This window comes from Carica papaya, chromosome 8, assembly GCF_054855325.1.
Source record: "Carica papaya isolate Zhongbai chromosome 8, ASM5485532v1, whole genome shotgun sequence".
NCBI lineage: Eukaryota > Viridiplantae > Streptophyta > Magnoliopsida > Brassicales > Caricaceae > Carica > Carica papaya.
In genome coordinates, this window is record NC_142316.1 from 18,726,054 (window position 1) to 18,738,344 (window position 12,291).

The 12,291-nt window shown below is 47.2% G+C and overlaps 8 non-coding genes and 15 pseudogenes across 8 annotated transcripts; all 23 read left to right on the forward strand.

The window, feature by feature from the left end:
* Positions 1 to 425: 425 nt before the first annotated feature.
* On the forward strand, positions 426 to 544 carry LOC148248063 (5S ribosomal RNA; annotated as a pseudogene).
* A 208-nt stretch (positions 545 to 752) lies between these two features.
* LOC148248064 (5S ribosomal RNA) lies at positions 753 to 871 on the forward strand. The gene has a single exon (XR_015815502.1). It is a non-coding gene; the product is annotated as a 5S ribosomal RNA (ribosomal RNA).
* A 563-nt stretch (positions 872 to 1,434) lies between these two features.
* Positions 1,435 to 1,553, forward strand: LOC148248065 (5S ribosomal RNA; annotated as a pseudogene).
* Positions 1,554 to 1,687: 134 nt separating this feature from the next.
* LOC148248066 (5S ribosomal RNA) lies at positions 1,688 to 1,806 on the forward strand (annotated as a pseudogene).
* A 205-nt stretch (positions 1,807 to 2,011) lies between these two features.
* Positions 2,012 to 2,130, forward strand: LOC148248067 (5S ribosomal RNA; annotated as a pseudogene).
* Positions 2,131 to 2,678: 548 nt separating this feature from the next.
* LOC148248068 (5S ribosomal RNA) lies at positions 2,679 to 2,797 on the forward strand (annotated as a pseudogene).
* A 204-nt stretch (positions 2,798 to 3,001) lies between these two features.
* LOC148248069 (5S ribosomal RNA) lies at positions 3,002 to 3,120 on the forward strand (annotated as a pseudogene).
* Positions 3,121 to 3,329: 209 nt separating this feature from the next.
* Positions 3,330 to 3,448, forward strand: LOC148248070 (5S ribosomal RNA; annotated as a pseudogene).
* Positions 3,449 to 4,011: 563 nt separating this feature from the next.
* Positions 4,012 to 4,130, forward strand: LOC148248071 (5S ribosomal RNA). The gene has a single exon (XR_015814388.1). It is a non-coding gene; the product is annotated as a 5S ribosomal RNA (ribosomal RNA).
* A 559-nt stretch (positions 4,131 to 4,689) lies between these two features.
* LOC148248072 (5S ribosomal RNA) lies at positions 4,690 to 4,808 on the forward strand (annotated as a pseudogene).
* A 205-nt stretch (positions 4,809 to 5,013) lies between these two features.
* Positions 5,014 to 5,132, forward strand: LOC148248073 (5S ribosomal RNA; annotated as a pseudogene).
* A 205-nt stretch (positions 5,133 to 5,337) lies between these two features.
* On the forward strand, positions 5,338 to 5,456 carry LOC148248074 (5S ribosomal RNA; annotated as a pseudogene).
* A 205-nt stretch (positions 5,457 to 5,661) lies between these two features.
* Positions 5,662 to 5,780, forward strand: LOC148248075 (5S ribosomal RNA; annotated as a pseudogene).
* Positions 5,781 to 5,986: 206 nt separating this feature from the next.
* LOC148248076 (5S ribosomal RNA) lies at positions 5,987 to 6,105 on the forward strand. Its single transcript, XR_015814401.1, has one exon. It is a non-coding gene; the product is annotated as a 5S ribosomal RNA (ribosomal RNA).
* Positions 6,106 to 6,986: 881 nt separating this feature from the next.
* Positions 6,987 to 7,105, forward strand: LOC148248077 (5S ribosomal RNA; annotated as a pseudogene).
* Positions 7,106 to 7,314: 209 nt separating this feature from the next.
* LOC148248078 (5S ribosomal RNA) lies at positions 7,315 to 7,433 on the forward strand (annotated as a pseudogene).
* A 527-nt stretch (positions 7,434 to 7,960) lies between these two features.
* On the forward strand, positions 7,961 to 8,079 carry LOC148248079 (5S ribosomal RNA). Its single transcript, XR_015815152.1, has one exon. It is a non-coding gene; the product is annotated as a 5S ribosomal RNA (ribosomal RNA).
* Positions 8,080 to 8,606: 527 nt separating this feature from the next.
* LOC148248080 (5S ribosomal RNA) lies at positions 8,607 to 8,725 on the forward strand. The gene has a single exon (XR_015814897.1). It is a non-coding gene; the product is annotated as a 5S ribosomal RNA (ribosomal RNA).
* A 527-nt stretch (positions 8,726 to 9,252) lies between these two features.
* On the forward strand, positions 9,253 to 9,371 carry LOC148248081 (5S ribosomal RNA; annotated as a pseudogene).
* Positions 9,372 to 9,898: 527 nt separating this feature from the next.
* LOC148248082 (5S ribosomal RNA) lies at positions 9,899 to 10,017 on the forward strand. The gene has a single exon (XR_015815163.1). It is a non-coding gene; the product is annotated as a 5S ribosomal RNA (ribosomal RNA).
* A 527-nt stretch (positions 10,018 to 10,544) lies between these two features.
* LOC148248083 (5S ribosomal RNA) lies at positions 10,545 to 10,663 on the forward strand (annotated as a pseudogene).
* Positions 10,664 to 11,190: 527 nt separating this feature from the next.
* On the forward strand, positions 11,191 to 11,309 carry LOC148248084 (5S ribosomal RNA). The gene has a single exon (XR_015815174.1). It is a non-coding gene; the product is annotated as a 5S ribosomal RNA (ribosomal RNA).
* Positions 11,310 to 11,836: 527 nt separating this feature from the next.
* On the forward strand, positions 11,837 to 11,955 carry LOC148248085 (5S ribosomal RNA). Its single transcript, XR_015815185.1, has one exon. It is a non-coding gene; the product is annotated as a 5S ribosomal RNA (ribosomal RNA).
* Positions 11,956 to 12,291: the final 336 nt, after the last annotated feature.

Here is a 12,291-nt window from a genome sequence, read left to right on the forward strand (position 1 = left end):
GCACAAGGAAACAATTGACGGGAGGGGGAGGGAAGGAGAAGGAGTGTATGTATTTTCAGCACGAAATGAAACAAGTGCGATCATACCAGCACTAATGCAACGGATTCTATCAGAACTCCGTAGGTAAGGGTGCTTGGGCGAGGGTAGTACTAGCATGGGTTACCTCCTGCGAAGTCCTTATATTTCACCCATTTTCTTGTGAAGTCCTCGTGTTGCACCCATTTTTTTGCAGATGATTTTTTCGACGTTACGCGCGATTTTAATTATGGTCCTCAGGTTTATTCGCAAATGTGAGTCACGGCGCCGTGGCATTTTAGTTGATATTAGAACGAGAGCGGGAGGTGCAGTGCGCACGTAAAAGGAAACAAATGGCGGGAGGGGGAAGAAAGGGGAATAGTGTATGTATTTGCAGTGCGAAATTAAACAGGTGCGATCATACCAGCACAAATGCACCGGATCCCATCAGAACTCCGCTGTCAAGTGTGCTTTGGCAAAAGTAGTACAATTATGGGTTACATCGTGGGAAGTTCTCGTGTTGCATCCATTTTCTTTTTTTCAGATGTGCCATTCGACGTTACGCGCGACTTTAATTATGGTCCGCAGATTTATTAGCAAATGTGAGTCACTTGTTGTGGCATTTTATTTTATATTTGAACGAGAACGAGAGGTGCAGTGTGCACGCACAAAGAAACAAATGACGGGAGGGAGAAGAAAGGTGAAGGAGTTTATGTATTTGCAGCGCAAAATTAAACATGTGCGATCATACCAGCACTAATGCACCGGATCCCATTAGAACTCCGCAGTTAAGTGTGCTTGGGCAAGAGTAGTACTCGGATGGGTGACCTCTTGGGAAGTCCTCGTGTCGCACTAATTTTTTTTTTCAGACGGGTCGTTCGACGTTACGCGCGACTGGAACTAGGGTCCGCTGGTTTATACGCAAATGTGAGTCAAGAAGCAGGGGCATTTTAATCGATATTAGAACGAGAAGGAGAGATGCAGAGTGCACGCACAAGGAAACAAATGACGGGAGGGGGGATGGAGGGAGAAAAAGTGTATGTATTTGCAGCGCAGAATGAAACATGAGCGATCATACCAGCACCAATGCAACGGATTCTATCAGAACTCCGCAAGTTAAGGGTGCTTGGGCGAGAGTAGCACTAGGATGGGTGACCTCATGCGAAGTCCTTATATTTCACCAATTTTCTTAGGAAGTCCTCGTGTTCCACCCATTTTTTTGCAGATGATTCTTTCGACGATACGCGCGACTTGAATTATGGTCATCAGGTTTATTCGCAAATGTGAGTCACGACACCGTAGCATTTTACTTTATATTAGAAGGAGCACGGGAGGGGCAGTGCGCACGCACAAGGAAACAAATGACGGGAGGGGGAAGAAAGGAGAAGGAGTTTATGTATTTGCAGCGCGGAATTAAACGTGTGCGATCATACCAGCACTAATGCACCGGATTCCGTCAGAACTCCGCAGTTAAGTGTGCTTTGGCGAGAGTAGTACTCGGATTGGTGACCTCCTGGGAAGTCCTAGTGTCGCACCAATTTTTTTTCAGACGGGTCGTTCGACGTTACGCGCTACTGGAACTCGGGTCCGCTGGTTTATACGCAAATGTGAGTCAAGAAGCAGGGGCATTTTAATCCATATTAGAACGAGAAGGAGAGGTGCAAAATTAAACGGGTGCGATCATACCAGCACTATTGCACCGGATCTCATCAGAACTCTGCAGTTAAGTGTGCTTGGGCGAGATTAGTACTCGGATGCGTGACCTCCTGGGAAGTCCTCGTGTCGCACCAATTTTTTTTCAGACGGGTCGTTCGACGTTACGCGCGTCTGGAACTAGGGTCCGCTGGTTTATACGCAAATGTGAGTCAATAAGCAGGGCCATTTTAATCGATATTAGAACGAGAATAAGAGGTGAAGTGTTAACGCACAAGGATACAAATGACGGGAGGGGGAAGAAAGGAGAAGGAGTATATATATTTGCAGCGTGAAATTAAACAGGTGCTATCATACCAGCACTAAAGCCCCGGATCCCATCAGAACTCCGCAGTTAAGTGTGCTTGGGCGAGAGTAGTACTCGGATGGGTGACCACTTGGGAAGCCCTCGTGTTGTACTAATTTTTTTTCGGATTGGTTGTTCGACGTTATGCGCGAATGGAATTATAAACCGCTGGTTCATTTGCAAAGGTGAGTCACGGTGCCGGGGCATATTACTTGATATTAGAATGAGAAAGAGAGATGCAGAGTGCACGCACAAGGAAACAAATGACGGGAGGAGAAAGAGTGTATGTATTTGCAGTGCGGAATGAAACATGAGGGATCATACCAGCACTAATGCAACGGATTCTATCAGAACTCCGCAGTTAAGGGTGCTTGGGTGAGAAAAGAACTCGGATGGGTGACCTCCTGCGAAGTCCTTCTATTTCGCCCATTTTCTTGGGAGGTCCTCGTGTTGCACCCATCTTTTTGCAGATGATTCTTTCGACGTTACGCGCGACTTGATTTATGGTCCGCAGGTTTATTCGCAAATGTGAGTCACGACGCCGTGGCATTTTACTTGATATTAGAACGAGTACGGGAGGTGCAGTGCGCACGCACAAGGAAACAAATGTTGGGAGGAGGAAGAAAAGAGAAGGAGTGTATGTATTTGAAGCGCAAAATTAAACAAGTGGCATCATACCAGCACTAATGCACTGGATCCCATCAGAACTCTGCAGTTAAGTGTGCTTGAGCGAGTGTAGTACTCGGATGGGTGACCTCTTCGGAAGTCCTCGTATCTCAATAATTTTTTTTCAGATGGGTCGTTCGACGTTACGCGCGACTGGAACTATGGTCCGCTGGTTTATACGCAAATGTGAGTCAAGAATCAGGGGCATTTTAATCGATATTAGAACGAGAAGGAGAGGTGCAGTGTGAACGCACAAGGAAACAAATGATGGGAGGGGGGGAGGGAAGAAGGAGTGTATGTATTTTCAGCACAAAATTAAACAGGTGCGGTCACACCAGCACAAATGCACCGGATCCCATCAGAACTCCGCAGTTAAGTGTGCTTTGGCGAAAGCAGTACAATGATGGGTTACCTCCTGGGAAGTTCTCGTGTTGCACCCATTTTCTTTTTTTCAGTTGTGCCGTTCGACCTTATGCGCGACCTTAATTATGGTCCGCAGATTTATTCGCAAATGTGAGTCACGGCGCCGTGGCATTTTACTTGATATTTGAGCGAGAACGAGAGGTGCAGTGCGCACGCACAAGTAAACGAATGACGGGAGGGGGAATAAAGGAGAAGGAGTTTATGTATTTGCAGCGCAAAATTAAACAGGTTCGATCATACCAGCACTAATGCACCGGATCCCATCAGAACTCCGCAGTTAAGTGTGCTTGGGCGAGAGTATTACTCGAATGGGTTACCTCTTGGGAAGTCCTCGTGTCGCACTAATTTTTTTTTCAGACGGGTCGTTCGACGTTACGCGCGACTGGAACAAGGGTCCACTAGTTTATACGCAAATGTGAGTCAAGAAGCAGGAGCATTTGAATCGATATTAGAACGAGAAAGAGAGATGCAGAGTGCACGCACAAGGAAACAAATGACGGGAGGGGGGATGGAGGTAGAAAAAGTATATGTATTTGCAGCGCAGAATGAAACATGAGCAATCATACCAGCACCAACGCAACGGATTCTATCAGAACTCCGCAAGTTAAAGGTTCTTGGGCGAGAGTAGCACTAGGATGGGTGACTTCCTATGAAGTCCTTATATTTTACCCATTTTCTTAGGAAGTCCTCGTGTTGCACCCATTTTTTTGCAGATGATTCTTTCGACGATACGCGCGACTTGAATTATGGTCCTCAGGTTTATTCGCAAATGTGAGTCACGACACCGTAGAATTTTACTTGATATTAGAACGAGAACGGGAGGTGCAGTGCGCACGCACAAGGAAACAAATGACGGGAGAGGGGAAGAAAGGGGAATGATTTTATGTATTTGCAGCGCAAAATTAAAAATGTGCGATCATACCAGCATTAATGCACTGGATCCCATCAGAACTCCGCAGTTAAGTGTGCTTGGGCGAGAGTAGTACTCGGATGGGTGACCTCCTGGGAAGTCCTCGTGTCGCACAAATTTTTTTTTAGACGGGTCGTTCGACGTTACGCGCGACTGGAACTAGGGTCCGCTGGTTTATACGCAAATGTGAGTCAAGAAGCAGGGGCATTTTAATCGATATTAGAACGAGAAGGAGAGGTGCAGAGTGAACGCACAAGGAAACAATTGATGGGAGGGGAAGGGAAGGTGAAGGAGTGTATGTATTTTGAGCACGAAATGAAACAGGTGCGATCATACCAGCACTAATGCAACGGATTCTATCAGAACTCCGTAGGTAAGGGTGTTTGGGCGAAAGTAGTACTTGCAAGGGTTACCTCCTGCGAAGTCCTTATATTTCACCCATTTTCTTGTGAAGTCCTCGTGTTGCACACATTTTTTTACAGATGATTCTTTCGACGTTATGCGCGACTTGAATTATGGTCCTCAGGTTTATTCGCAAATGTGAGTCACGGCGCTGTAGCATTTTACTTGATATTAGAACGATAACGGGAGGTGCAGTGCGCACGCACAAGGAAACAAATGACGGGAGGGGGAAGAAAGGGGAATGAGTTTATGTATTTGCAGCGCGAAATTAAACAGGTGCGATCATACCAGCATTAATGCACCGAATCCCATCAGAACTCCGCAGTGAAGTGTGCTTGGGCGAGATTAGTACTCGGATGGGTGACCTCCTCGGAAGTCCTCGTGTCGCACTAATTTTTTTTCAAACGGGTCGTTCGATGTTACGCGCGTCTGGAATTAGGGTCCGCTGGTTTATACGCAAATGTGAGTCAATAAGCAGGGGCATTTTAATGGATATTAGAACGAGAATGAGAGGTGAAGTGTTAACGCACAAGGAAACAAATGGCGGGAGTGGGAAGAAATGAGAAGGAGTGTATGTATTTGCAGCGCGAAATTAAATAGGTGCGATCATACCAGCACTAAAGCCTCGGATCCCATCAGAACTCCGCAGTTAGGAGTGCTTGGGCGAGAGTAGTACAATAATGGGTGACCACTTGGGAAGCCCTCGTGTTGCACCTATTTTTTTTCGGATGGGTTGTTCGACATTACGCGCGAATGGAATTATAAACCGCTGGTTCATTTGCAAAGGTGAGTCACGGTGCCGGGGCATATTACTTGATATTAGAACGAGAAAGAGAGATGCAGAGTGCACGCACAAGGAAACAAATGACGGGAGGGGGAAGAAAGGAGAAGGAGTTTTTGTATTTGCAGCGCGAAATTAATCAGGTGTGATCATACCAGCACTAATACAACAGATCCCATCATAACTCCGCAGTTAAGTGTGCTTGGGGGAGAGTAGTACTCGGATGGGTGACCACTTGGGAAGTCCTCGTGTTGCACCCATTTTTTTACAGATGATTCTTTCGACGTTACGCGCGACTTGAATTATGGTCATCAGGTTTATTCGCAAATGTGAGTCACGACGCTGTAGCATTTTACTTGATATTAGAACGAGAACGGGAAGTGCAGTGCGCACGCACAAGGAAAGAAATGACGGGAGGGGGAATAAAGGAGAAGGAGTTTATGTATTTGCAGCGCAAAATTGAACAAGTGCGATCATACCAGCACTAATGCACCGGATCCCATCAGAACTCCGCAGTGAAGTGTGCTTGGGCGAGATTAGTACTCGTATGTGTGACCTCCTGGGAAGTCCTCGTGTCACACAAATTTTTTTTTTCAGACGGAAAATTCGACGTTACGCGTGACTGGAACTAGGGTTCACTGGTTTATACGCAAATGTGAGTCAAGGAGCAGGGGCATTTTAATTGATATTAGAACGAAAATGAGAGGTGAAGTGTGAATGCACAAGGAAACAAATGACGGAAGGGGAAGATAGGAGAAGGAGTGTATGTATTTGCAGCGCGAAATTAAACTGGTGCGATCATACCAGCACTAAAGCTCCGGATCCCATCAGAACTTCGCAGTTAAGTGTGCTTGGGCGAGGGTAGTACTCGGATGGGTGACCACTTGGGAAGCCCTCGTGTTGCACCTATTTTTTTTCGGATGGGTTGTTCGACGTTACGCGAATGGAATTATAAACCACTGGTTCATTTGCAAAGGTGAGTCACGGTGCCGGGGCATATTACTTTATATTAGAACGAGAAAGAGAGATGCAGAGTGCACCCACAAGGAAACAAATGACGGGAGGGGGGATGGGCGGAGAAAGAGTGTATGTATTTGCAGTGTAGAATGAAACATGAGGGATCATACCAGCACTAATGCAACGGATTCTATCATAACTCCGTAGTTAAGGGTGCTTGGGCGAGAAAAGTACTCGGATGGGTGACCTCCTGCGAAGTCCTTATATTTCGCCCATTTTCTTGGGAGGTCCTCGTGTTGCACCCATCTTTTTGTAGATGATTCTTTCGACGTTACGCGCGACTTGATTTATGGTCTGCAGGTTTATTCGCAAATGTGAGTCACGGCGCCGTGGCATTTTACTTGATATTAGAACGAGTATGGGAGGTGCAGTGCGCACGCACAAGGAAATAAATGACGGGAGGAGGAAGAAAAGAGAAGGAGTGTATGTATTTGAAGCGCAAAATTAAACAAGTGGTATCATACCAGCACTAATGCATGGGATCCCATCAAAACTCTGTAGTTAAGCGTGCTTGGGCGAGAGTAGTACTCGGATGGGTGACCTCTTGGGAAGTCCTCGTATCGTAATAATTTTTTTTTAGATGGGTCGTTCGACGTTACGCGCTACTGGAACTATGGTCCGCTGGTTTATACGCAAATGTGAGTCAAGAATCAGGGGCATTTTAATCGATATTAGAACGAGAAGGAGAGGTGCAGTGTGAACGCACAAGGAAACAAATGATGGGAGGGGGGGAGGGAAGAAGGAGTGTATGTATTTTCAGCACAAAATTAAACAGGTGCGGTCACACCAGCACAAATGCACTGGATCCCATCAGAACTCCGCAGTTAAGTGTGCTTTGGCGAAAGCAGTACAATGATGGGTTACCTCCTGGGAAGTTCTCGTGTTGCACCCATTTTCTTTTTTTCAGTTGTGTCGTTCGACCTTATGCGCGACCTTAATTATGGTCCGCAGATTTATTCGCAAATGTGAGTCATGGCGCCGTGGCATTTTACTTGATATTTGAGCGAGAACGAGAGGTGCAGTACGCACGCACAAGTAAACGAATGACGGGAGGGGGAATAAAGGAGAAGGCGTTTATGTATTTGCAGCGCGAAATTAAACGGGTGCGATCATACCAGCACTAATGCACCGGCTCCCATCAGAACTCCGCAGTTAAGTGTGCTTGGGCGAGAGTAGTACTCGGATCGGTGACCTCCTGGGAAGTCCTTGTGTCGCACCAATTTTTTTTCAGACGGGTCGTTCGACGTTACGCGCAACTGGAACTGGGGTCCGCTGGTTTACACGCAAATGTGAGTCAAGAAGCAGGGGCATTTTAATCGATATTAGAACGAGAAGGAGAGGTGCAGTGTGAACGCACAAGGAAACAATTGACGGGAGGGGGAGGGAAGGAGAAGGAGTGTATGTATTTTCAGCACGAAATGAAACAGGTGCGATCATACCAGCACTAATGCAACGGATTCTATCAGAACTCCTTAGGTAAGGGTGCTTGGGCGAGGGTAGTACTAGCATGGGTTACCTCCTGCGAAGTCCTTATATTTCACCCATTTTCTTGTGAAGTCCTCGTGTTGCACCCATTTTTTTGAATTATAGTCCTCAGGTTTATTCGCAAATTTGAGTCACGGCACCATAGTATTTTACCTGATATTAGAACGAGCACGGGAGGTGCAGTGCGCACGCACAAGGAAACAAATGACGGGAGGGGGAAGAAAGGAGAAGGCGTTTATGTATTTGCAGCGCGAAATTAAACGGGTGCGATCATACCAGCACTAATGCACCGGATCCCATCAGAACTCCGCAGTTAAGTGTGCTTGGGCGAGAGTAGTACTCGGATGGGTGACCTCCTGGGAAGTCCTCGTGTCGCACCAATTATTTTTCAGACGGGTCGTTCGACGTTACGCGCGACTGGAACTGGGGTCCGCTGGTTTACACGCAAATGTGAGTCAAGAAGGAGGGGCATTTTAATCGATATTAGAACGAGAAGGAGAGGTGCAGTGTGAACGCACAAGGAAACAATTGACGGGAGGGGGAGGGAAGGAGAAGGAGTGTATGTATTTTCAGCACGAAATGAAACAAGTGCGATCATACCAGCACTAATGCAACGGATTCTATCAGAACTCCGTAGGTAAGGGTGCTTGGGCGAGGGTAGTACTAGCATGGGTTACCTCCTGCGAAGTCCTTATATTTCACCCATTTTCTTGTGAAGTCCTCGTGTTGCACCCATTTTTTTGAATTATAGTCCTCAGGTTTATTCGCAAATTTGAGTCACGGCACCATAGTATTTTACCTGATATTAGAACGAGCACGGGAGGTGCAGTGCGCACGCACAAGGAAACAAATGACGGGAGGGGGAAGAAAGGAGAAGGCGTTTATGTATTTGCAGCGCGAAATTAAACGGGTGCGATCATACCAGCACTAATGCACCGGCTCCCATCAGAACTCCGCAGTTAAGTGTGCTTGGGCGAGAGTAGTACTCGGATGGGTGACCTCCTGGGAAGTCCTCGTGTCGCACCAATTTTTTTTCAGACGGGTCGTTCGACGTTACGCGCAACTGGAACTGGGGTCCGCTGGTTTACACGCAAATGTGAGTCAAGAAGCAGGGGCATTTTAATCGATATTAGAACGAGAAGGAGAGGTGCAGTGTGAACGCACAAGGAAACAATTGACGGGAGGGGGAGGAAAGGAGAAGGAGTGTATGTATTTTCAGCACGAAATGAAACAGGTGCGATCATACCAGCACTAATGCAACGGATTCTATCAGAACTCCTTAGGTAAGGGTGCTTGGGCGAGGGTAGTACTAGCATGGGTTACCTCCTGCGAAGTCCTTATATTTCACCCATTTTCTTGTGAAGTCCTCGTGTTGCACCCATTTTTTTGAATTATAGTCCTCAGGTTTATTCGCAAATTTGAGTCACGGCACCATAGTATTTTACCTGATATTAGAACGAGCACGGGAGGTGCAGTGCGCACGCACAAGGAAACAAATGACGGGAGGGGGAAGAAAGGAGAAGGCGTTTATGTATTTGCAGCGCGAAATTAAACGGGTGCGATCATACCAGCACTAATGCACCGGATGCCATCAGAACTCCGCAGTTAAGTGTGCTTGGGCGAGAGTAGAACTTGGATGGGTGACCTCCTGGGAAGTCCTCGTGTCGCACCAATTTTTTTTCAGACGGGTCGTTCGACGTTACGCGCGACTGGAACTGGGGTCCGCTGGTTTACACGCAAATGTGAGTCAAGAAGCAGGGGCATTTTAATCGATATTAGAACGAGAAGGAGAGGTGCAGTGCGAACGCACAAGGAAACAATTGACGGGAGGGGGAGGGAAGGAGAAGGAGTGTATGTATTTTCAGCACGAAATTAAACAGGTGCGGTCACACCAGCACTAACGCACCGGATCCCATCAGAACTCCACAGTTAAGTGTGCTTTGGCGAAAGTAGTACAATGATGGGTTACCTCCTGCGAAGTCCTTATATTTCACCCATTTTCTTGTGAAGTCCTCGTGTTGCACCCATTTTTTTGAATTATAGTCCTCAGGTTTATTCGCAAATTTGAGTCACGGCACCATAGTATTTTACCTGATATTAGAACGAGCACGGGAGGTGCAATGCGCACGCACAAGGAAACAAATGACGGGAGGGGGAAGAAAGGAGAAGGCTTTTATGTATTTGCAGCGCGAAATTAAACGGGTGCGATCATACCAGCACTAATGCACCGGATCCCATCAGAACTCCGCAGTTAAGTGTGCTTGGGCGAGAGTAGTACTCGGATGGGTGACCTCCTGGGAAGTCCTCGTGTCGCACCAATTTTTTTTCAGACGGGTCGTTCGACGTTACGCGCGACTGGAACTGGGGTCCGCTGGTTTACACGCAAATGTGAGTCAAGAAGCTGGGGCATTTTAATCGATATTAGAACGAGAAGGAGAGGTGCAGTGTGAACGCACAAGGAAACAATTGACGGGAGGGGGAGGGAAGGAGAAGGAGTGTATGTATTTTCAGCACGAAATTAAACAGGTGCGGTCACACCAGCACTAACGCACCGGATCCCATCAGAACTCCACAGTTAAGTGTGCTTTGGCGAAAGTAGTACAATGATGGGTTAACTCCTGCGAAGTCCTTATATTTCACCCATTTTCTTGTGAAGTCCTCATGTTGCACCCATTTTTTTGAATTATAGTCCTCAGGTTTATTCGCAAATTTGAGTCACGGCACCATAGTATTTTACCTGATATTAGAACGAGCACGGGAGGTGCAGTGCGCACGCACAAGGAAACAAATGACGGGAGGGGGAAGAAAGGAGAAGGCGTTTATGTATTTGCAGCGCGAAATTAAACGGGTGCGATCATACCAGCACTAATGCACCGGCTCCCATCAGAACTCCGCAGTTAAGTGTGCTTGGGCGAGAGTAGTACTCGGATCGGTGACCTCCTGGGAAGTCCTTGTGTCGCACCAATTTTTTTTCAGACGGGTCGTTCGACGTTACGCGCAACTGGAACTGGGGTCCGCTGGTTTACACGCAAATGTGAGTCAAGAAGCAGGGGCATTTTAATCGATATTAGAACGAGAAGGAGAGGTGCAGTGTGAACGCACAAGGAAACAATTGACGGGAGGGGGAGGGAAGGAGAAGGAGTGTATGTATTTTCAGCACGAAATGAAACAGGTGCGATCATACCAGCACTAATGCAACGGATTCTATCAGAACTCCTTAGGTAAGGGTGCTTGGGCGAGGGTAGTACTAGCATGGGTTACCTCCTGCGAAGTCCTTATATTTCACCCATTTTCTTGTGAAGTCCTCGTGTTGCACCCATTTTTTTGAATTATAGTCCTCAGGTTTATTCGCAAATTTGAGTCACGGCACCATAGTATTTTACCTGATATTAGAACGAGCACGGGAGGTGCAGTGCGCACGCACAAGGAAACAAATGACGGGAGGGGGAAGAAAGGAGAAGGCGTTTATGTATTTGCAGCGCGAAATTAAACGGGTGCGATCATACCAGCACTAATGCACCGGATCCCATCAGAACTCCGCAGTTAAGTGTGCTTGGGCGAGAGTAGTACTCGGATGGGTGACCTCCTGGGAAGTCCTCGTGTCGCACCAATTATTTTTCAGACGGGTCGTTCGACGTTACGCGCGACTGGAACTGGGGTCCGCTGGTTTACACGCAAATGTGAGTCAAGAAGGAGGGGCATTTTAATCGATATTAGAACGAGAAGGAGAGGTGCAGTGTGAACGCACAAGGAAACAATTGACGGGAGGGGGAGGGAAGGAGAAGGAGTGTATGTATTTTCAGCACGAAATGAAACAAGTGCGATCATACCAGCACTAATGCAACGGATTCTATCAGAACTCCGTAGGTAAGGGTGCTTGGGCGAGGGTAGTACTAGCATGGGTTACCTCCTGCGAAGTCCTTATATTTCACCCATTTTCTTGTGAAGTCCTCGTGTTGCACCCATTTTTTTGAATTATAGTCCTCAGGTTTATTCGCAAATTTGAGTCACGGCACCATAGTATTTTACCTGATATTAGAACGAGCACGGGAGGTGCAGTGCGCACGCACAAGGAAACAAATGACGGGAGGGGGAAGAAAGGAGAAGGCGTTTATGTATTTGCAGCGCAAAATTAAAGGGGTGCGATCATACCAGCACTAATGCACCGGATCCCATCAGAACTCCGCAGTTAAGTGTGCTTGGGCGAGAGTAGTACTCGGATGGGTGACCTCCTGGGAAGTCCTCGTGTCGCACCAATTTTTTTTCAGACGGGTCGTTCGACGTTACGCGCGACTAGAACTGGGGTCCGCTGGTTTACACGCAAATGTGAGTCAAGAAGCAGGGGCATTTTAATCGATATTAGAACGAGAAGGAGAGGTGCAGTGTGAACGCACAAGGAAACAATTGACGGGAGGGGGAGGGAAGGAGAAGGAGTGTATGTATTTTCAGCACGAAATGAAACAGGTGCGATCATACCAGCACTAATGCAACGGATTCTATCGGAACTCCGTAGGTAAGGGTGCTTGGGCGAGGGTAGTATTAGCATGGGTTACCTCCTGCGAAGTCCTTATATTTCACCCATTTTCTTGTGAA